Here is a 22,489-nt window from a genome sequence, read left to right as displayed (position 1 = left end):
TTTAATGGGTTGCAAACATGGTGAGACTGCCCAAAAAAGTTTTCCTTGTCGGAATCAAGTTAGCAGATTTACAGGCTGCCCCAAAACGGGGCGTTTATATTGAATTAGAGCTAGGAACTTGTTAACGAGGACTTATTAACACCCGTCCGTTAATTCTCTCAGGAACTGCGCCTCTGCGGAACAGCCACGACTCTCCGGCAGCAAAATCATTCGGAATAACAGTCCTCACTTGCATGCAGTCACTCACCTTTGTGATTTCAATAGTGCTGTTATGCGTTACATTCGAACGGAAATTACTATTCGGCGTCGTACAGTATATCAATGACACTTACACACACACACACACACACACACACACACACACACACACACACACATAGTGTCACGTAGTAGTGACGCTGAAGTAAACAGCAATAAAACTGTGTGTGACGAAACTGGTTGTTTATTAGGCGAACCTGTGCCCGCAAAAGCAAGCTACACTCGAAGCACAACGAATGCGGCGAACACAGTCGGCGGTCGTCGAAAATCTGATCAGCGGCGAGACGCGTCGGCTTTTATACCTGAGTCATCGAAGGTTCCAGATTAATCCCTGATATCGCGTGTCTTCCAGAAAGTTCTAGACAATTCGCGTCGGTCACACAATCAGATAACATAAGCGTCGGTGAAAACAGGCAACGAAAAGAAGCATCGATAACGTTCTAGAAACTTCCCATACAGGCGCGTCCTGCGCTGAGCGATAACGTTTAACATTTGTTAGCCGGTGGAAAGCGGCCACCGGTGAAAGATAAACATGTATACGTGTCATTAAATATATATATATATATATATATATATATATATATAACTGAACGCAGCCGTTTTAATATACAAGCTGCGGAGTTGAGCGCTCATACATTTGGGAACGGCATTACATTTATGCATGAAATATAGGATCAGCGTAACATGTTTTTCTCGGAAACCAGCTCCTAAATAATTTCTGTTGTTTACACCCCCAGAAATAAACCGCAGAAAGCGGTCACCTGCTTTTTTTATTTTTTTTTTATAAGCAAATTCTTCGGTTTTACGTGACAAAACCACGATATGATTATGAGGCACCCGGTTTAGTTTTTGCCACCTGGGGTTCTTTAACGTGCACCTAAATAGAAGTACACGAGTCTTTTTCCATTTCGTTCCCATCGAATTCCGTGACCTGGACTGAACTCGCGAGCTCCAGGTTAGCAGCGCAACGCCGTATCCACGATATAGGCACTAATTAGGCTACCGCGCACGCTTTTTTTCTTTTTTGAAGTATCGACTGGAAAAAAAATTCCATGTACGGCTTACGGCCAAAGGTTAGCATATAGAATGGCTAACTAAAACCGTTTTCCGCGCTCGAGGTCCGACTGCAATAAACAACCCCGTACTAAATACTCCGCACTCTGTTTGCTCCGCTTTCTTTCTTTTTTTCTCTTTTCGTTTTTTGAAGTATTGACAGGGGAAACAATTTCCCCGTACGGCTTGTATGGTCAAAGATGAGCATATAGTGTGGGAATCGGGAACGCTGCTGGGGCAACAGACGTTGTCGGTGTCGTCATGGCTGCCAACTCCTGCTTCACAAGGTTGCGCAGTTCGAACGTTGTGGATGGGGCGGAAGCAACAGTGGATCTGTTGACTAACGAAAACTGTTTTCGGCGCTCGAGGTCATACCGCAATAAATGACCCCGTACCTACTACTCCGCACTCTGTTACGCGAGGAAGGCGGAAACTTGAATGGAATATTGTCACGTAGTAGTGACGCTGAAGAAAACAGTCGTAAAACTGTGTACGACGAAACTGGTTGTTTATTGGGCGAACCTGTGCCCACAAAAGCAAGGTACACTCAAAGCGCAACGATAGCGGCGAACACAGTCGGCGATCGTCGAAAATCTGATCAGCGGCGAAACGCGTGGGCTTTTATACCTGAGTCATTGAAGGTTCTAGATTAATCCCTGATGCCCGCGTGTCTTCCAGAAAGTTCTAGACAATTCGCGTCAGTCATGCAATCAGATAACATAAGCGTCGGTGAAAACAGGCAATGGAAAGAAGCACCGATAACGTTCTAGAAACTTCCGATACAGGCGCGTCCTGCGCCGAGCGATATCGTTTAACATTTGTTAGCCGGTGGATAGCGGCCACCGGTGAAAGATAAACATGTATACGTGTCAATACCCTCCCCTTAAAAAGCATCGTCCCAATGCTACAAACAAACGCGAAAGCGAAAACAAAACGACGCGTAATAAAGAAAGAAAATAACAAAGTAACAAAGTACCTATAAGCTCGTCAGCGGGCGTAGAAAGGCTTAAGACGCACCACGTGGATGACTTCAGGTCGTGCCCGGCGCCGCTGTGATTGCGAAATGCCGTCTGGCACGACCTCATAGTCCAGTGCGCCAATACGTCGGAATAACTTATAGGGTCCGAAATAGCGACGCAACAGTTTCTCGCTAAGTCCTCGTCGGCGTATCGGAGTCCAGACCCAAACACGGTCTCCGGGCTGGTACTCGACGTAGCGTCGTCGAAGATTGTAGTGTCGGCTGTCGGTTCTCTGCTGGTTCTTGATGCGCAGGCGGGCGAGCTGTCGACCTTCTTCGGCATGCTGCAAATAGGTGGCAACGTCGAGATTTTCTTCGTCAGCGACGTCCGGTAGCATGGCGTCAAGCGTCGTTGCCGGGTTCCTTCCGTAGACCAGGTTGAACGGCGCCATGTGCGTCGTTTCTTGCACGGCCGTGTTGTATGCGAAGGTCACGTACGGAAGGATGGCATCCCACGTCTTGTGTTCGACGTCGACGTACATTGCCAGCATGTCGGCGATGGTCTTATTTAGGCGCTCGGTGAGGCCATTCGTCTGCGGGTGGTAGGCGGTGGTGCGGCGATGGCTTGTCTGGCTGTATCGCAGGATGTCTTGAGTTAGTTCAGCCGTGAAGGCCGTACCTCTGTCGGTGATGAGGACTTCCGGGGCACCGTGACGCAGGAGGATGTTCTCAACGAAGAATCGGGCTACCTCGGCGGCACTGCCTTTGGGCAAGGCTTTTGTTTCGGCGTAGCGGGTGAGGTAGTCTGTAGCGACGACGATCCATTTATTCCAGGACGTCGACGTCAGAAAAGGCCCCAGTAAGTCCATCCCGATCTGCTGGAACGGTCGGCGAGGTGGCTCGATTGGCTGTAGAAGTCCGGCTGGCCTTGTCGGCGGTGTTTTGCGTCGCTGACAGTCTCGGCATGTCCTTACGTAATGGGCGACGTCAGCAGAGAGGCGAGGCCAGTAGTATTTTTCTTGTATCCTCGCGAGAGTGCGGGAAAAACCGAGATGTCAAGCCGTTGGGTCGTCATGGAGAGCTTGCAGAACCTCTGGACGCAATGCTGAGGGTACCACGAGGAGGTAGTTGGCTCGGAGAGGCGAGAAGTTCTTCTTTAGGAGAATGTCGCTTTGCAAGAAGAACGACGCCAATCCTCGCCTGAACGCCTTCGGCACAATGATGGTCTTGCCTTCCAGGTAGTCTACAAGGCTCCTTAGTTCCGGGTCGGCTCGCTGTTGTTCGGCGAATTCGTCGGCACTGATGGGTCCCAAGAAAGTGTCGTCATCCTGGTCGTCCTGTGGCGGCGGTTCGACGGGGGCGCGAGACAAACAATCGGCGTCAGCGTGCTTTCGCCCGGATTTGTAAACGACGGTGATGTCGAATGCTTGAAGTCTCAGGCTCCATCGTGCGAGGCGACCTGAAGGATCCTTCAAGTTAGCTAGCCAACACAAGGCGTGGTGGTCGCTTACAACTTTAAAGGGCCTGCCATAGAGGTAGGGGCGAAACTTTGATGTAGCCCAGATGATGGCGAGGCACTCCTTTTCTGTTGTGGAATAATTTGCTTCCGCCTTCGATAGCGACCGGCTAGCGTAACTTACAACCCTTTCTAGTCCGTCAGTCCTCTGCACAAGCACGGCGCCGAGTCCTACGCTGCTTGCGTCGGTGTGGACTTCGGTATCGGCATTTTCGTCGAAATGCGCAAGTACTGGCGGCGATTGCAGGCGTCGCTTCAGTTCTTCAAATGCTTCGACTTGCGGCGTCTCCCACTTGAACTCGACGTCGGCCTTCGTGAGATACGTCAGTGGCTCAGCGATCCGTGAAAAATTCTTGACGAAGCGCCTGTAATAGGCGCACAGTCCAAGAAATCTACGCACTGCCTTCTTGTCAGCGGGCGGAGGAAAGTTGGAGATGGCCGCAGTTTTCTGAGGGTCGGGGCGCACTCCAGACTTGTTGATGACGTGGCCCAAAAACAAGAGCTCCTCATATGCGAAGCGGCACTTTTCTGGCTTCAACGTGAGTCCGGAGGTCTTGATTGCTTGAAGAACTGTTTCAAGGCGCCGGAGGTGTTCCTCGAAGCTTGAGGCAAACACAACGACGTCGTCCAAATAGACGAGGCAAGTCTGCCACTTCAAGCCTGCCAGTACTGTATCCATGACACGTTGGGAAGTGGCAGGCGCCGAGCAAAGACCAAACGGCATGACCTTGAACTCGAACAGTCGGTCTGGTGTTACAAACGCAGTCTTCTCCCGGTCCCTCTCGTCGACTTCGATTTGCCAGTAGCCGGTTTTGAGGTCCATCGACGAAAAATACTTTGCATTGTAGAGTCGATCCAAGGCGTCGTCAATCCATGGGAGGGGGTATACGTCCTTCTTCGTGATTTTGTTGAGGCGACGATAATCGACGCAGAAACGTAGGGTTCCATCCTTCTTCTTCACTAACACCACGGGGGACGCCCACGGACTCTTGGACGGCTGGATGATGCCGTCGCGTAGCATTTCGTCGACTTGTTGCCTTATGGCCTCGCGTTCGCGCGCCGAAACTCGGTACGGGCTCTGACGGAGTGGCCGGACATTTTCGTCGGTTATGATGCGGTGCTTGGCGACAGGGGTTTGTCGAACTTTTGACGACGACGAGAAGCAGTCCTCGTATTGCAGGAGCAGAGCCTTTAGTTGTTCTTTCTTGTGCCTGGGAAGGTTCTGATTGACGTCGAAAGTTGGTTCAGGTACTATAGTCGTCGTTGCAGGTGCACTGGAATCCGTGAAGGCGAACGCACTGCTGGCTTGTACTATTTCGTCGATGTAGGCGACCGTGGTGCCTTTGTTGATGTGCTTGTATTCGGGGCTGAAGTTCGTGAGCATCACCCTTGCTTTCCCTGCACGTAGCTCAGCTATGCCTCTAGCGACGCAAATTTCACGGTCGAGCAGTAAGTGATGATCGCCCTCGATGACGCCCTCCATGTCTGCAGGCACTTCGGTACCGACCGAAATCATTACGCTGGAGCGAGGCGGAACGGTGACTTGTTCTTCAAGCACATTCAAGGCATGGTAACTTATGCTTGTATCCGGTGGTATCGCGTTGTGCGTTGAAAGCGTTATCGACTTGGACCTTAAGTCGATGACTGCACCGTGTTGATTTAGAAAGTCCATGCCTAGGATGACATCCCTGGAGCAGTGCTGCAGGATTACGAAGCTCGCCGGGTAAGTGCGGTTGTTTACCGTGACTCGCGCTGTGCAGATTCCAGTCGGCGTTATTAGGTGGCCTCCCGCTGTCCGGATATCGGGTCCTTGCCAGGCTGTTTTCACCTTCTTCAACTTGGCTGCGAACGGGCCACTGAAGACGGAATAGTCGGCTCCAGTGTCGACGAGAGCGGTGACGTTATGGCCATCGATGAGCACGTCTAGATCGGTAGATCGGCGTCTGGCGTTGCGGTTAATTCGTGGCGTCGGATCACGGCTGCGTCGGCTTGCTCTGCTGCTGCTACGTCGCGTCGGAAGGTCTTCTTTCGGCGGCGAAGTGTTGTCAAGGCTGTTGCTAGGCGGCTTGCTGATATCTCGTCGCGATGAATCGCGAATCGTCGTCGTCGGCGGCGTCGGAGGATCTTCGGCATTGCGTCGTACAGCAACCGCACCTCCATCGGTTGCTGCCTTTAGTTTCCCGGGTAAGGGCTGGGAGATCGGCCCAGGGTGGGACCGTTGTACTGACGGCGATGCGGCGAGATGTAGCGGCCTGGTGACGGCGAGCTGTGAGGATCGTCGTGGTTGCCACTGGGCTCCGGCGAGGTAGTCGGCGATGTCGCGCGGTCGTTCACCTCGATCGGGACGCGGCGCGTTGACGGGGAACCCTCGTAGGCCCATCTCACGGTATGGGCATCGGCGGTAGACATGGCCGGCTTCCCCGCAGTGATAGCAGAGCGGGCGGTGGTCGGGGGCGCGCCAAATGTCCGTCTTCCTCTGGTAGCTGCGCTGGGCTACGGGCGGGCGTGCTGGCGGCGGCGGCGGCGGTGGACGACGGAACTGCGGCGTTACGGGGCCCTGGCGCGAGCGCGGAGGGGGGCCTTGACGACGGGCGACGGCGGCGTAGGTCAGCGCTTCCGGCTGGGGTTGCGGCGATTGTGGCTGCACATCGGGAACTCCAAGTGAGCGCTGAACTTCGTCTTTGACGACGTCGGCGATAGATGCCACGTGAGGCTGCGACCTGGGAAAGATCTTATGCAGCTCCTCGCGAACTGACCGCTCTGATGGTCTCGCGCAGGTCGTCGGCGCCTAGCGCTTGAGCGTCGGCGTAGTTGGTCAGGGCACGGCGGTTGTATTGCCTGACGCGCATTTCAAGCGTTTTCTCGATCGTTGTAGCCTCGGAAAGAAATTCGGCGACAGTCTTGGGCGGGTTGCGCATCAATCCGGCGAATAGTTGGTCTTTGACACCCCGCATCAAGAACCGAACTTTCTTTTCTTCAGACATGTCGGGGTCGGCGTGGCGGAAGAGGCGAGTCATCTCCGTGAAGATCGCGATGTTCTCGTTCGGCAATTGCACTCTGGTTTCTAAGAGAACCTCTGCCGTCTCCTTTCGTACGACACGCGTGAAGGTCCTCACGAAGTTTTCACGAAAAAGGTCCCACGTAACCAGGGTGGTCACAAACCAGGTCCGAGCAGCGTCATCCAACGAAAAATAGACATGGCGTAGCTTGTCGTCGTCGCTCCATTTGTTGAACGTCGCGGTCCGCTCGTATGTCTCCAGCCAGGTTTCAGGGTCTTCAGCCGATGATCCACGGAAGGTCGGGGGCTCCCGAGGTTGTTGCAGCAGGATGGGGGACGCTGGGGCTGCCATTGAGGTCGTTGACTTGGCCTTGATCGCTGTGGTCTTCTCGGGAAGAAGTCCGTACTCCGGCAGAAGTCCTTGCTGCCTACGGCTAGCTCGCTGGTCCTTGGTGACGTTGGCGTTGTCCTCCGGTTTCGGGCTTGGATCGCGGCTTTGCGGGGGCGTTCGCTGCATGAACGTACTAGCACCTCCACCAGATGTCACGTAGTAGTGACGCTGAAGAAAACAGTCGTAAAACTGTGTACGACGAAACTGGTTGTTTATTGGGCGAACCTGTGCCCACAAAAGCAAGGTACACTCAAAGCGCAACGATAGCGGCGAACACAGTCGGCGATCGTCGAAAATCTGATCAGCGGCGAAACGCGTGGGCTTTTATACCTGAGTCATTGAAGGTTCTAGATTAATCCCTGATGCCCGCGTGTCTTCCAGAAAGTTCTAGACAATTCGCGTCAGTCATGCAATCAGATAACATAAGCGTCGGTGAAAACAGGCAATGGAAAGAAGCACCGATAACGTTCTAGAAACTTCCGATACAGGCGCGTCCTGCGCCGAGCGATATCGTTTAACATTTGTTAGCCGGTGGATAGCGGCCACCGGTGAAAGATAAACATGTATACGTGTCAATATTGTTGCGCTGCAGTTTACTTTTTTTTAATCTATAACAATACTTCCCGTAAATCTGAGGACAAGGCGCCGGATGGGCAGCTATGTTTTATTTGTTTGAAGCGGCAAGCAGGAAGGTTGCATATCTTTCTCCTTCTGCGTTTCGCAGGACCTTCTGATGAAACACTTTATGTGCAGCAATACACACGAGAGATACATGCTGCTTGAAGATCGAGAAAAATATTTTTTCTCCGAAGGGAACCGTACAATAACATAGTAGAATGAAAGCCGACACTGCGGCCTCAATGCACGCGCAATCACCGAGCGGCATTAGAAAATTTAAAAAAATAAGAGAAAGAAAAGCAATTTATTCTTAAGGCATAAATACATGTCATATGCAAATATGAACCTCATTTGATCGGTCTGAACGCAAATACCAGCGCGCGAACTAGTACGAATGACCCTGCCAAGCCGTATCGCCGGCAGTTTCCAACGGCGCGACCTTCATGCGGCCCAATCCAATTCGACTGCAGCGCCGCCCCAGTATTTTTGCACGTCGGGCGCCTCACTGCAAAGCATACGCCGCCCCAGCCGCTCGTCTCACTCGACCATATTCTAGTACACTCTACCGCTACTACGGGCGCGCGGTCACCGTTGCCTGGCAACTAGAGTGTACTAGATAATGGTCGAGTGGGCCGAACGCCGCTCTTCCGCTGAGGCGCCGCGTGTGGAAAAATTTTGCGAGGGCGCTGCGAGCGAACTGGATTGGGGCGGAGACGCGCTCCGCGGCATATTCAACGCACTTTCGCTGCGGGCGCCGAGGCCGATTGCGCATAGTACGCTCTTAAAATAGTGCTTTATTTCAACTGCAAATTTATGTTTACACCATCTTGCCAAACATATATATTTGAGGCATGGATTATACAACGCGTCGTCTTCAGTTTTGTTGTCGTTGTCAAGCGCGTCGTCTGCTAGCGAGCGCGCGTTCGCTACGCGGACGCTGGCGGCGCCCAGTTTTTCTCGCAGAACGTCTGTGTAGTACATTTGTTTTTATGTTTTAGTTGCTTTGGTGTGCTGATGACTCTTGACGGCGGATACCAAAGGTAGTTTCAGTCAAGTGAACCATTGTTTTTAACACTGTCTTCTAAAACCAACTGGCATCTCTGCAACATGAAGCTACGTACGAAAATTTTATTATTGATAGCGTGGCATTTTACGCGCGCTTCTTGTCGGTGGATATTGATCAGGAACAATGATCTAAGAAAACAATATTCAAGTGAAATAAACCAGGTTTATTAGCTGCGTGGCGCGAAGAATGACCGATTTATTCCTACGTAATTAAATCAAAGGGTACAGTGAGAATGGTACAAATGGTACAGTGAGAACTCCCGACCGTGCACGTTTGCATACGAAACACACGTATTAGTGAATACTGCACATAAAACTCTCATTCGCAGAAATAATATTCATAGCAAGCAATTAAAACTATATATATATATATATATATATATATATATATATATATATATGTGTGTGTGTGTGTGTGTGTGTGTGTGTGTGTGTGTGTGTGTGTGTGTGAAAGTGTTATTGATATGCTGTACGACGCCGAACAGTCGTTTCCGTACGAATGTAACGCATAACCGCACTATTGCAGTCTCAAAGGTGAGAGACCGATGCAAGTGCGTACTGTTATTCCGAATGATTGTGCTGCCGGAGAGTTGTGGCTGTTGCGCAGAGGCGCAGTTCCTGAGAAAATTAACGCAGGGGTGTTATAAGTCCGGCTAATAAGCTGCTAATAAGCCCTGATAATAAGTGTAATAAGCTGTCATTCAATATAAATGCCCCGTTTTGGGGCAGCCTGTAAATCTGCTAACTTGATTCAGGCAAGGAAAACTTTTTTTTGACAGTCTCACCATCCTTGCAACCCATTAAAACTGGGTGCCCCATGTGGTACCACACTTATCTTCTTGAACGAACGCAGCAGATCTACACATATCTGTACGTGTATGTGAGGTATGCCGTTTCTCTAATTGCTTCATTATTGTTGTTATGATAGTGCGTCGAATAATTAAAGCAGCTGTTTATAATATACAAGCTGCTTAGTGGAGCGGACAGACATTTGGGAATGGCATTACATTTATGTATGAAATATAGGATAAGCGTAACATCTTTTTCTCGGAAATCAGACTCGAGAATATCACACTCCTAGCAAAAAGACGAAGAACGCAGCCACCTGTCTTTTTTTTTTTAGTTCAAACAAATTTGTGGGTTTTACGTGGCAAAACCACGATATGAGTATGAGGCACCCGGTTTAGATTTCCCCACCTGGGGCTTTTTAACGTGCACCTAAATAGAAGTACACTAGTGTTTTCCATTTGTTCCCATCGAATTCCGCGACGGATTGAACCCGCGAGCTCCAGTTTAGTAACGCAACGCCGTATATCCACTATACCGGGTGTTCGAAATTAAGGTTTAGGGGATTTTTAAAAATCTCCTTTGGCAGTTAGCACAATTCTCATTGATGAGCTGGGTTATTCGAAGAGGCGGACATTAGTAGCACGAGAATCTAAACACCTATTCAACTTATTAACAAAATTGATTAATGAACTTCTTAGTTAATTACTTTACGACACATATTGCAATTTACGAATTGTAGCCGGTGAGGTTGCAAAACGCATCCACTTGAAATGAATTTCCAGAATGACACCAGAATGACACCGACCGCGATAATTATGACCCCGTACCCATTATTCCGCATTCTGTTACGCGAGTAAGGCGGAAACTTGAATATCGAATGTTGTGCTGCAGTTTTCTTTCTTTTTTTTTCAATAACGATGCTTCCCGTAAATCTGAGTACCCGCCGCGGGGGCTCAGTTAGGCGTTCCGCTGCTGAGGACGAGTTCGCGGAATCGAATCCCGGCCGCGGCGGCCGCATTTCGATGGCGGCGAAATGCAAGAAGCCCGTGCGCTTGCGTTGTAGTGCACGTTAATGAACCCCAGGTGGTCAAAATTAATCCGGAGCCCTGCACTACGACGTGCCTTATAATCAGAACTGGTTTTGGCACGTAAAAAACCCCAAAAGAAGAACGAAATCTGAGTACAAGGTGCCGGATGGGGCAGATATGCTTTACTCGTTTGAAGCGGCAAGCAGGAAGGTTACATATGTTTCTCCGTTTGCGTTCCGCAAGACCTACTGATGGAAAACTATATGCGGAACAATACACACGAGAGATACATGCTGCTTTAAGAACGAGAAAAATATTTGTTCTCCGAAGGGAACCGTACAATAACATAGTAGAATGAAAGCCGACACTGCGGCCGCAATGGACGGGCAATCACCGAGCGGCATTAAAAAATAAAATGAAGAGAAAGAAAGGCATTTGTTCTTAAGACATATATACATGTCATATTCGATTATGAACACCATTCGAGAGGTCCGAACGCAAATACCAGCGCGCGCAGTAGTGCGATTGACCCTGCCGAGCAGTATCGCCAGCAGTTTCCAACGGCGCGACCTTGATGCGGCCCAATCCAGTTCGATCGCAGCGCCGCCACAGTATTTTTCCACGTCGGGCGCCTCACTGCAAAGCATGCGCCGCCCCAGCCGCTCGTCCCACTCGACCATATTCTAGTACACTCTACTGGCAACCGCCACAGCTGGCGCGATCGCCGCGCCCCCTGTATGACGTCACACCCCGTGCTCCGCAGCTGTGATAACCGGGAGTATGGGGAAACATCGCTGGATAGGCGGCGCGTCCAAAAGATAAGGTCCCTGTGTGTTCCAGTAAAATACAGGGATCTTACGATGGATGGATGGATGGATGCTATGAGCGTCCCCTTTGAAACGGGGTGGTGGGTTGCGCCACCAAGCTCTTGTTATTATTTTGCCTGATGCCCTACCTTTATTTTTGTGAAACACACAAATACAAGGAATTCCAGGCATCAACCTTTTTGAACCATTACTGGGAACTCTGTTTCTGTAGTCTCCGTAAACCTCGAACCGCCTCTTACTAATCTCTACAGCTGACATGCTTACTTTGCCCGTGCTATCCCTGAACCCAAGGACTTCAATGAGGTCAGAAGAGCCTAGACTTGCAGCTGGGTAGATTTCTTCACATTCCAATAAAACATATTCAACCTTTTCCACAGCAAGCACATGCGGCTCCGTCCTTGGTGTACTTCGCTTTATAATTGCACGTTCTAAGGCATCCTGATCTCGTTTCGAAAAGTAAGGAGCTTCCCTTTGAGTTATCATAAATTGTTTCCATGAAAAGAGTGCGTTGCACGCCGCCCTTGGGACGAAACGCAGCATATTCCAGCCGCTCGACCAGACGACACGACTGCGGCTGTCTTACAGTTCGCATGTTTCCGTTTTCGCGCCGTTTCAAGTGACCAGTTTTTGTAAAGAAGCCAGCGCCATCAAACGAAGAAATGACGAAAGAAGCTTTTTAAGCTTTATACGTATATTGTTCACAGTGTGTCGCGGCGAGCACGCGCCTTTCTTTAGCGCCGCGTGCCGTTCCCATGCTTGCGTGGCTGCCTCACAACTCTAGCAGCCCCTCGTGCTGCGCGGTGGTTTCGGAAATATTACTTGGCCTGAAGACTACTTTCCCATAAAAGCCCTTGAAAATGGAGAAAAGCTCTTCAAAGCGCACTACGTCTACGGTGTCGACGAGACGGAGCCTTGCCGTGAAAGCGACTCCCAAGTTACAAGGAAATATCACTCTCAAGTGCACCAAGCCAGTTACGATGTTTCGATTCAGGTAAGCCAGCACCTGTTGCATTTGGCGTAGCAATAACTACGAGGTCGGATACTGAGGAGTGTTTGTCTCGTGCGTCGTGGAGCGTACTGAATTCGAGGCGGAAATAATTGCTGCAGAAACAATAACGCAGGGAAAGTGCGCTCGGTTTGTAACATTGCACTTTTTACTTTCCTCCTGCTATGTTTTATAAGCACAGCATGCTGCTTCTGCACCGAGTTGCTCCAGGCATGTTTTCAGAAAGCATGAATTATTTTTATTATTTATCAGCATATGCGACTTTTGCACCTCACGTACAATGCTCGTTTTGAAATGCAGATGACACCAGGAGAGGGCTTCAAGAATATCCAGCTCCATCGCGCACCGAATCGTCTGTAGAAAGCGGTCGTTTGAATCGCTGGCAGAACAGCTGGAGAAAGCGAAACGTTTCTACGTTCCAGCCACAGATTATGGTAAGCAGCTTTTGCTCAGCTTAATGAAATTTAATATTTAATTACAAAGTATTTTATGCGATGAGAAATAGACTTCATAATGATGTGTGGTCCACTTGTGGTTCAGTCTGAGTTGCAGCGTTATTGTGAGTGTATTATTGCAAAAAGGTGCGCTCAGTTCATTGTTGAGTATCATGAAAAAACTAGACACAAGCATGAAGGGGGAGATGCACAAAGTTCTAGTGACTAGAATTCAATGGACTCCTTCGCATGGCACTTCGTGCGTGTCCCATTTTACTCTTTCTTTTCGGTTTTTTTTTTTTTTTTTTTGCTCTGCTCAACGTCATGTTAACGGCGCTGTCTACCGCTTGGAAAGTCTTTCTGGTGGAAATGGGAAGATGCTTTGTGACACTGATGGAAACGAGCGTGCCTGTGTCCCAAATAAACAAGAAAGTGTATTTTTAATTTGGGTCAGAAACTAGTGCATAAATGCCGTGTGGCGCCGCTTCACAGTAAGCCAGTGTCACTAATCTATGTAACATGATGTAAAGCCAGTCAACAGAGTAAAGCCGTCTTACTTGTAAATGCATGGCTGCATCGCGTACTATTACATGTTAAAATACAGAGACGCCATGTACATTAATTTCAGAAAATATTTTGATCGAGTTCGACATAATAGAAACTTTAATAGAAACTTTATTGTAATGGAAAAGATATTAAGAAGGGGTGGTCGGAGCCTCTCAGTCCAGGGCCCCACTGGCCTCTGCCGCCTGCCTGACCTGGCTAATTAAAGACTTTTGTCTTGCCAGGTCGGAGCGGGCGAGCTGTGCCTCCCACTGCTCCATTGTGTCACTGGTATTTGGTCATGAGGGTGCTTAGCGCACTCCCAAGTTACGTGAATTAGGGTAGGTATGCCACCGCACCAAGGACAGTTGGCCCTATAACGAGTGGGATACATGGCATTTAGCAATTTTAAATGGGGGAATACCCCAGTCTGTATTTACGCCAATCGGCGGCCTCTTCCCCGCTAAGTTGTGGGTGAGGCGGCGGGTATTTTCTGCGGACTCCGCGCTGATGAGCAAGCATATCTTTGTCATTTAAATTGAGGGGATTTTGTGAGGGATAGTGCGAGTGGTTGGGGTTAGAAGAGGACGCCGTCGCTCGGTTCGTAAACCCTCGAGCTAACGCGTTAGCCTTTTCGTTCCCCTGTACCCCCGCGTGGCCCGGGCACCAGAGTAGGCGATGACGGTGGTTGAAGGATTTGGGGACTATCGCGAGGCTAGCCGCAGTCACGTGCCCCTTAAGAAACATGCGACACGTCTCCCGCGAGTCCGTAACAACGACCGAGTCCCTTTGCGAACGCTCCGCATGAGCGAGTGCGATCGCCACTGCTAATATTTCGGCCTAGGTGGGGGATCCCGCCGTGGCCGATGCGGTTATTTTCTGCTGGCAGATCACGTTCACGACTGCCAGTGCGTACCTCCTTTGATACCGCTGGCCGGTCGCCTCTGCATACACAGCTGCGTCCGTGTAGTACGTGTTGTACCTATGGTTATTAGAGTACGTTGATTGAATGTGTTGTGCGCGTGCTTTGCGCCTTTCTTTGTTGTACTCGGGATGCATATTCTTCGGAATTGGGGCTACTGTAATTTTGGATCTTACCGAATTATGGAGAGGTACAGCCTGGCATAACTTTCTAGTTAACAAAGACGATGCAACACAATTCGATGGATGGCCGAATTCTGAACTAATCGATATCCCCGAGTTATCATTAAGAAACATACTTCCGGAAGCACGCATGTACACTCAGTATTATCGTACGGGTCATTTCTAAGACAATTGCTTTTTCTCATTTACAATATTATTATAAGGAGTAACATAAGTTCTAAAATTAGGCTTTTTGCGGACTAATGCGTCATTTACACATAGATAACTTGCGAGGACGTAATAGTTAAGAAACGGACGCAGGCGGCAGCCGGCGCAAAGGCAGGCGCAACTTGGTCAGGAATTTCTGGTCTGGCTAACTTCGCTTGCACACATAAAATATATAACAATGAAATCATTTAAGAAATTGTGGCCAATCAAACGTCGTTTTTATCTAGCGAACTCGGAAACGAAGCTTCACGCTCACACATCTCTCATCAGGTCTTTGTTTGAATGCGCATCGATAATATGGCAGCTAATTATTGTTACTTTACAAAACTGCATAGGCGGCAAGGTTCATACTTTCCTCATATTCCCGTTATGTGAGCGTATCATTGTTAAAGGGACACTAAAGAGAAACCAGAAGTTGAGCTTTAATGGTAGCTTATCCTATCACGATCACATACATACCCTTTCTACTGCGAACAGAGGTTTGTTTAATAAGCGAGAAAATAGCGATAAACTGAAGGATAGGTGCTGACGCCCCTTCGAATTTCCCGCACTGCACGTTCGTGACGTCGTAGATCACAAGCGCAGCCTGGCCGCGATTGGTCGAGAGCGATTTATCGCTGTTAATAAAAGGCAAACTGAAATACACCTTAAACGCACGTAAACATCATTTGCCAACATTGTAAGCCGTTTCAAGCGAGGACGTACAAGTTTAGCGCAAAATTAAATAAGTAGTAAGAAAAAATGGCGTGGCGCTACATGCGGTCGTGATAGTTTCGTAGTTTCGTTTTTGCTCCATGCATCATCGCATGCACCTGTTCCTACAGTGTTTCAGTGTTTGGTTGCGTGTTGCGTGGCTCGAAAAACGTTGATTTCGCGGGAAACAGCCAGAAAATACCTCGTGTGTGTAGTGTTGAGGGCTGTATAAAAGGCGCAAGGTGCTTGCTCAGGGGCAGCGGCAGTGTTGATGCGACTGTGTCCTTTCATGTGGGGCCGCGCGATGAGCCCCGGCGTTCGCAATGGCTCAGTGCTCTGCGGATGATCAAACGGCAAAAGAGCCAGAGAAACCATTGGTGTGCTCACTGCATTTCTCGCCCTCAAATTATGTCTGTAAATTCCTGCCCTCGGCAAGTATCTTGGCGTGCCGCAGAGGCCAGTCCTTTTTCGAGCAGCTGTCCCGTCAATGTCGCCTTCATCAAATCCCCTATTGATGCCCCTGCAGCAGTAAACTGGCCACTCGGTGAGTGCTGAATGCCATTAAAAAAGGCACGAAAAAAAACCATATCGAGTACGCCCGCGACTTTCTACGCTTGTTCTGTCGGGAACATCGCCGACTAGCGGACCGGCCGCCTCGCCTTCCGTCGACGAAAACGAGGCTTCGCTTCCGTAGGCGCGGCCGGATGCTCACCGCCATCGTACGCGGAAACACCTACCGCGGGAGCACGGAGGATCATTTCGTGCTCCATTTCAATGAAGTCGCTCAAATGCAGTCCTGCTTCCCTGGCGAGCTCGTCGTTGCATGGTTCAGCGTCAGCAACGGTACCATCGCCTCCACAGGACACCTAAGCAAAAGTCGCAGCGAACGCAAACGCAGCGTCCATGCAGCCTATGATGGAGCGAGCGCCTCGGCCGTTTACACAAGCGGTGACGTATCATGGCGCCCTCTGATTCGCTGAGAGCAATGAAATCTGGGATGACACTGCTTCAGCACCGAATCTGAAGTGAGAGAAATTGAGGAAGAGATATTTAGTCTTTGTTCACGAATTTCTCCGCTAATAACTCATATTTTTGCACCCAACAAAAACTGCATGCATTCCTGAAGGTCCCTCTTTTATTCCAGCTGAAATTCCTGTTTCTCTTTAGTGCCCCTTTAAAGCACGGCATACACTTTTCCGACCTTAAATCTCGAGGCACCAAATATTTACATTCGACATTCTTTCTATCTTTATATTACAGCGAAACAACATTTGCAGCCAATCGCATTAAGCCAGCACATCACACTTCTTCCAGGGGAGATCATGAACATAAAGTGCAACCCATATTTGTTCGATTAGAAGCCGGGTGTTCCACCTCTGCTCCACGCCACCACTTCCACGCCACGCTACCACGCCAACACAGCAATTTCAGTGACAGTGAAAGTAGCGGAATAATTCTATACTGACCTGTACAGGCCCCAGAGCATCCAAGCTACTTTCATTCGATAATGGTGACCATGATACCGAGGCCAATGCTATATCTAGCGATTAAGTTAGAATGGCCTTGCAAGATATGACCCAGGGAAAAGCTGCTGGAGAAGTTGGAATAACAGTCGATTTAATCAAAGCCGGAGGAGATATGCTTGAAAAGCTTGCGGCCCTTTATACGCAATGCATGACGATTTCAAGTGTACCAGAGAGCTGCAAGAACGCCAACATAATACTAATCCATAAGAAGGGAGAACTTAAAGAATTGAAAAATTATAGGCCAATTAGCTTGCTTTCAGTACTGCATAAAATATTCACAAAGATAATTTCCAATAGAAGCAGGGCAACAATAGACTTCAGCCAACCAAGACAACTCTTGTGCATGGGGCATCATAGCCTTATTGGCTTTTGCGCCATAAAACCTTACTAACTAACTAACTAACCATTACAACAGGCTGGCTTCAGGAACGGATATTTTACGAGGGATCATATCCATGTCATCAATCAGGTAATCGAGAAATATGCAAAGTACAATCAACCTCTCTATATGGATTTCATAGACTATGAAAAGGCATTTGAGTCAGTAGAGATACCAGCAGTCATAGAGGCATTGTGTAATCAAGGAGTACAGGAGGCATACGTGAATATCTCGGCAAATGCCTACAAGGATTCCATAGCTACCTTCGTTCTCCACAAAAAAAGTAGAATGTTACCTATCAAGAAAGGGATCAGGCAAGGAGACACAATCTCTCCAATGCTATTCACGGCGTGCTTAGAAGAAGTATTCAAGATCTTAGATGGGAAGGTTTAGGAGTGAGGACCCACGGCGAATATCTCAGCAACCTTCGGTTGGCAGATGGCATTGTCCTATTCAGCAACAATGGGGACGAATTACAACAAATAATTGAGGACCTTAATCGAGAAAGTGTAAGAATTGGGTTGAAGATGAATATGCAGAAGACAAAGATAATGTTCAATGGTCTGGCAAGGGAACAGGAATTCAGGATCGCCAGTGAGCCTCTAGAGTCTGTAAAGGAGTACGTTTATCTAGGTCAATTACTCACAGTGGACCCTGATCACGAGAAAGAAATTTACAGAAGAATAAAATTGGGTTGGAGTGCATACGGCAGGCATTACAAAATCCTGATTGGGAGCTTACCACTGTCGTTGAAAAGAAATGTGTACAATCATTGCATTCTACCGGTGCTACCAGATGGAGCAGAAACTTGGAGGTTAACAAAGAAGCTCGAGAAAATGTTAAGGACCGCACAAAGAGCGATGGAACGAAAAATGTTAGGCCTAACCTTAAGAGACAGGAAGAGAGCGGTGTAGATCAGAAAGCAAACAGCGATAGCCGATAATGTAGTTGACATTGAGAGAAAAAAATGAAGCTGGGCAGGCCATGTCATGGGTAGGATGGATAACCGGTGGACCATTAGAGCCACAGAATAGATACCGGGAGAAGGGAAGCGCAGTCCAGGACGGCAGAAAACTAGGTGGGGTGGTGAAGTTAGAAAATTTGCAGGCGCAAATTGGAATCAGCTAGCGCAAGACAGGGGTAATTGGAGATCGCAGTGAGAGACCTTCGTCCTGCAGTGGACATAAATATAGGCTGATGACGATATTTGCGCGAACAATAAAATATCAATGCGCAACCTTAGTGTCATCTATAAACGAGTAGAACGCGTTACCAGAAAATATTGTCGACTATAACAAGCCTGCACATAATAAACAGACAGAGAACTCTTCACGTCGCCATTGCTAACTAGCTAAATTCCTAACAATCCTAACTGTTACATGTCGGCCATTTTTGGTACCATCTTTGGGTTTTGCCGACAAATTTTCGCATAGCGAGGCACCATAACGCTTTGGCATATAAGGTACCCCCTGCATCACAATGTCTCGAACATCCATGGTTTAGTTATGCGAACTGAGAACAATTCGCTTCGTCACTCTGTAAAAGACCTTTCGTGCCCCCGCATCGTGAAGAAAACAACACAAATCTCATATGAATTCATTTAGTTCTGGACATCCTCCGGTGAATCATGATATCTTCAAATTGTGCCATACTACTCGTGAATGAGGCTTCGGCGTCTTGCTGGCTGCCGCCATACGGTCTCAAATGCGTAATTTGCCCAAAACGTTGGGCCGAAATCCTAACGAGCTGTGTCAATTTCGCCAAACAGGTTCGTCATAGCTGTTCCTGAAGCAACTAGCACCTGTAAATTGCTGAACTGAGTTGGGCAAGTAGCACTGAAACGGAATAAATACGTATTGTGCTGCAAACAGCTGAACGCTCCACCAGTATTACTTGAAAATTGCACGTTTAACATTAACCTGCAAAAATTTCAGGAGCAGCTCGACAAGCAAGCGGCCCCGGTAGCATCAAAACTGCAGTGTTAGTTCAGTGCTCCTGCTACTGTCGAACGCTACTGTGAAGATATGCAAAAAATTGATTTTTGAAATTTCAGTTATGGGCTTTTACGGTGCCATAACCATGATATGATTATGCCGCATACCGTAGTTCGAGACTGCGGAGTATTTTGGATCACCTGGGGTTCTTTACTGTGCACCTAAATCTAAGTACACGGGTGTTTTGGTATTTCGCAGCAGACACATTACGCCCGGCTTAAACAGCTCCGCTGTTGAAGCCCACTGAGCTCCGTCTGTCGGCACTGTAAGGTTGTTTTTGAGAAATATATTGTAGTTAGGAAATACTCTCCTTGAATCAATTTCTACGAACGAAGGCATCGTAAAAATATATTTCAGAGAACCGTAATCAGCGTACTAACATACCGTATTTACTCGCGTAATGGACGCACTCGAATAATGAATGCACCCCCAACTTTAGTCGGCAGAATTTTGATTTTTTAGTCCGGCGTAATAAACGCACCCTGAACTTGCTGCCGTGAAGTAGGAGATACACAGTACGATTTGGCGTCCGATATGTCGTCCGGGGGAACGATTGTATTGGACGCCGTATCGTACGCCGAATCGTACCGTGTGTCTCCTACTTTTATTGCGATAGCAATCATATGGACACTACAGGCGCATTCTTACTGTCGGCGCCGACGATCTCGGCTCTATTTCCCACTTTCGGGGAAGGAAAGCGGGGAGGAAACGCGCCGTTACGCCACCGTAGCGCCGTATTTCGTCGCGCGCCAGCGCCGGTGGGAGGCGGCGCAGGGAAGCGGGGAGGCGGCGCAGCAACTGCACATTGCGCGGCCGGGCGTGCCCTATATTGAAAGCGATCTGCGTCGGGGGCTGAGTTTAGGTGCGACGGCGGCTTATACCTTCGTGCGTGCGCCGTTATCGCCGCTCAGTTTGCGTTGAAGCGATACACGGCACGAAGGTCACTTCGCTCGCGGTTGCTGTCGCGCTTCCTCACACCAGTGTTTCGACAGTGAGTGTCCTCGGTCTACGAGTCTGATCGGTTCATGTTCGCCTGTGCGCGTCGACTCCGTGCTGGTTAAATTACTTTGCAAGTTTATACGCCCGATAAAACTAATATCTTTACTTCATATAGCTGTCTACGCATTTGCTATCGCAATCTGGGAGTTTTTTAGAGGTGGCCGCGGAAAAAAAAAATTGCTCAAAATATTACCCCGCATAATAAATGCTCCCCCCAACTTTGCGCATATTTTTCTGAACAAAACATGCGTTCATTATGCGAGTAAATACGTTAGGGAACGAGAGCAAACAAACGGAACCACTGCAGAAAGCACCCAGACAGTATCGGAGGCGACAGGCGCGAGTGGTTGCGCTGACGCCACACAAGCGGTGCCTGCGGAACCACCCTGTAGGTCGTTTTCGAGGCAGTCCTGGAAGTTTATTTCTGATTATGATTTCCAAAGATTCGCCCATTTTTTGGCCAATCCTTCATAGTGGGTATGAGCCAAACGTTCGATGGGTAACTACAACAACCGTGGCGCTATGCGCCACAGCGCCGGGAATTAACCGCCATTTTGACCGCCTTTCCTTTCTGGAAGGACGTGTCTCGAAGAACAGCAAGCATGGCTACGCAGGGAAAGGTGAGCTGCTCTTCAGGCCACTGTGGCGTATTCCATCTTGCGTTTCACGGTATACCGCGATAACCAGACCGCACTACATGCGGATTAATCTGCCGAACAGGCCGCGAAGAACGGCAGTGCCGGCAGCCGGGAGAATTTCCGCAATAAATTTCTGCCGTCACTCACCTCCTATTGGCTCTTGGAAGGTTAGGTCAGGTTAGCTTAGGTTGTGTGAGTGTTAGATTAGGTGAAATTAGTTTCGATTATCTTATGTTAGGTTAGGTTAGGGTGCACCTGGAAGCCGTGTTTCCCGGCAGTTTGTCATGCTACTTCCGAGCGCCAATAGGAGGTGAGTGTCGGGAGAAATTCGTCGCAGAAATTCTGCCGGCTGCCGGGAGAATAGACTCACCCTCGAAGAACCGGCTCTATATATAGGTTAGAGCACTACGCGGGCCCGGGCAAACCCGAAAGCCCTTGCCCGACCCGTCGGCCGGGCAGTCTGAAGCGTTTTTCGGCGGGCTCGGGCCGGGTATGAGACTGCGGGCTCGAAATGGACTCTGGCTTGAAGCCTTGGGCCCGGGCCAGAATCTGGCCCACTCTTAAGGGCCGAAGTGGGGTCATCGACCGCACGCAAATGTTATGCATTGGATGGTTTGAGGCATTCCGTGTCAAGCTGAAGTGACATGTGCAAAGAGCTCCCTATTAGTATACCTTAGCCCAGAAAATAGGAAAACAGATGAAGTTCTAATTTTTCTCCTATTCTACAAAAACGAACATTTTCTTCGCGTCAGGAAAAAGAAATAAAAAAATGAAAAAGCAACGCTCTGCAAACCATTTCCCTGTTACCTCGTTTGCGGTAGCAATATTACCCCTCACGACGCCATAGCTCTAACGCACGGGGTGTCTTCCCATTCTACTTGTGCGTTTAGATTATGCTGAATTATCGTGAAGTCGACACTACATATACATTATATATATATATATATATATATATATATATATATATATATGTGTGTGTGTAACTAGATATTGTCAGGCAATAGATATGCCATAACGTTCGTTTTTTTTCCTTTTTTGAATCTTACACCTGCGGGCCTGGCGCGAAACTCTTCATCTTGTATGCACACACACACACACACACACACACACACACACACACACACACACACACACATATATATATATATATATATATATATATATATATATATACGAGAAGAAAGGGAACCGAGGGGCCCGATTTTTCTTAATCATATCGAGGGCTCGAATCCGGCAACATTGATGTGATGCCTTCAGGTAGCATATGTGGGTTTGTTGACCAGTTGCCTTCAGACACAAATATCACGTACTCGTGACGCCTGCAGCAGAAAGGATGTTCCACATCCGCCGCCTAGGATTGTGAGTGGTGGTGCTGGCTAACACTCCCACGTATAGTTCTAGTTGTGAAACATAAATACCCCAGAAAATGGATCTGAAAAACAGCGCCTCAATGGTAAGAGCATCG

The sequence above is a fragment of the Dermacentor silvarum genome, chromosome 2 (genome assembly GCF_013339745.2).
Source record: "Dermacentor silvarum isolate Dsil-2018 chromosome 2, BIME_Dsil_1.4, whole genome shotgun sequence".
Taxonomy (NCBI): domain Eukaryota; kingdom Metazoa; phylum Arthropoda; class Arachnida; order Ixodida; family Ixodidae; genus Dermacentor; species Dermacentor silvarum.
This window is presented reverse-complemented; position numbering follows the sequence as displayed.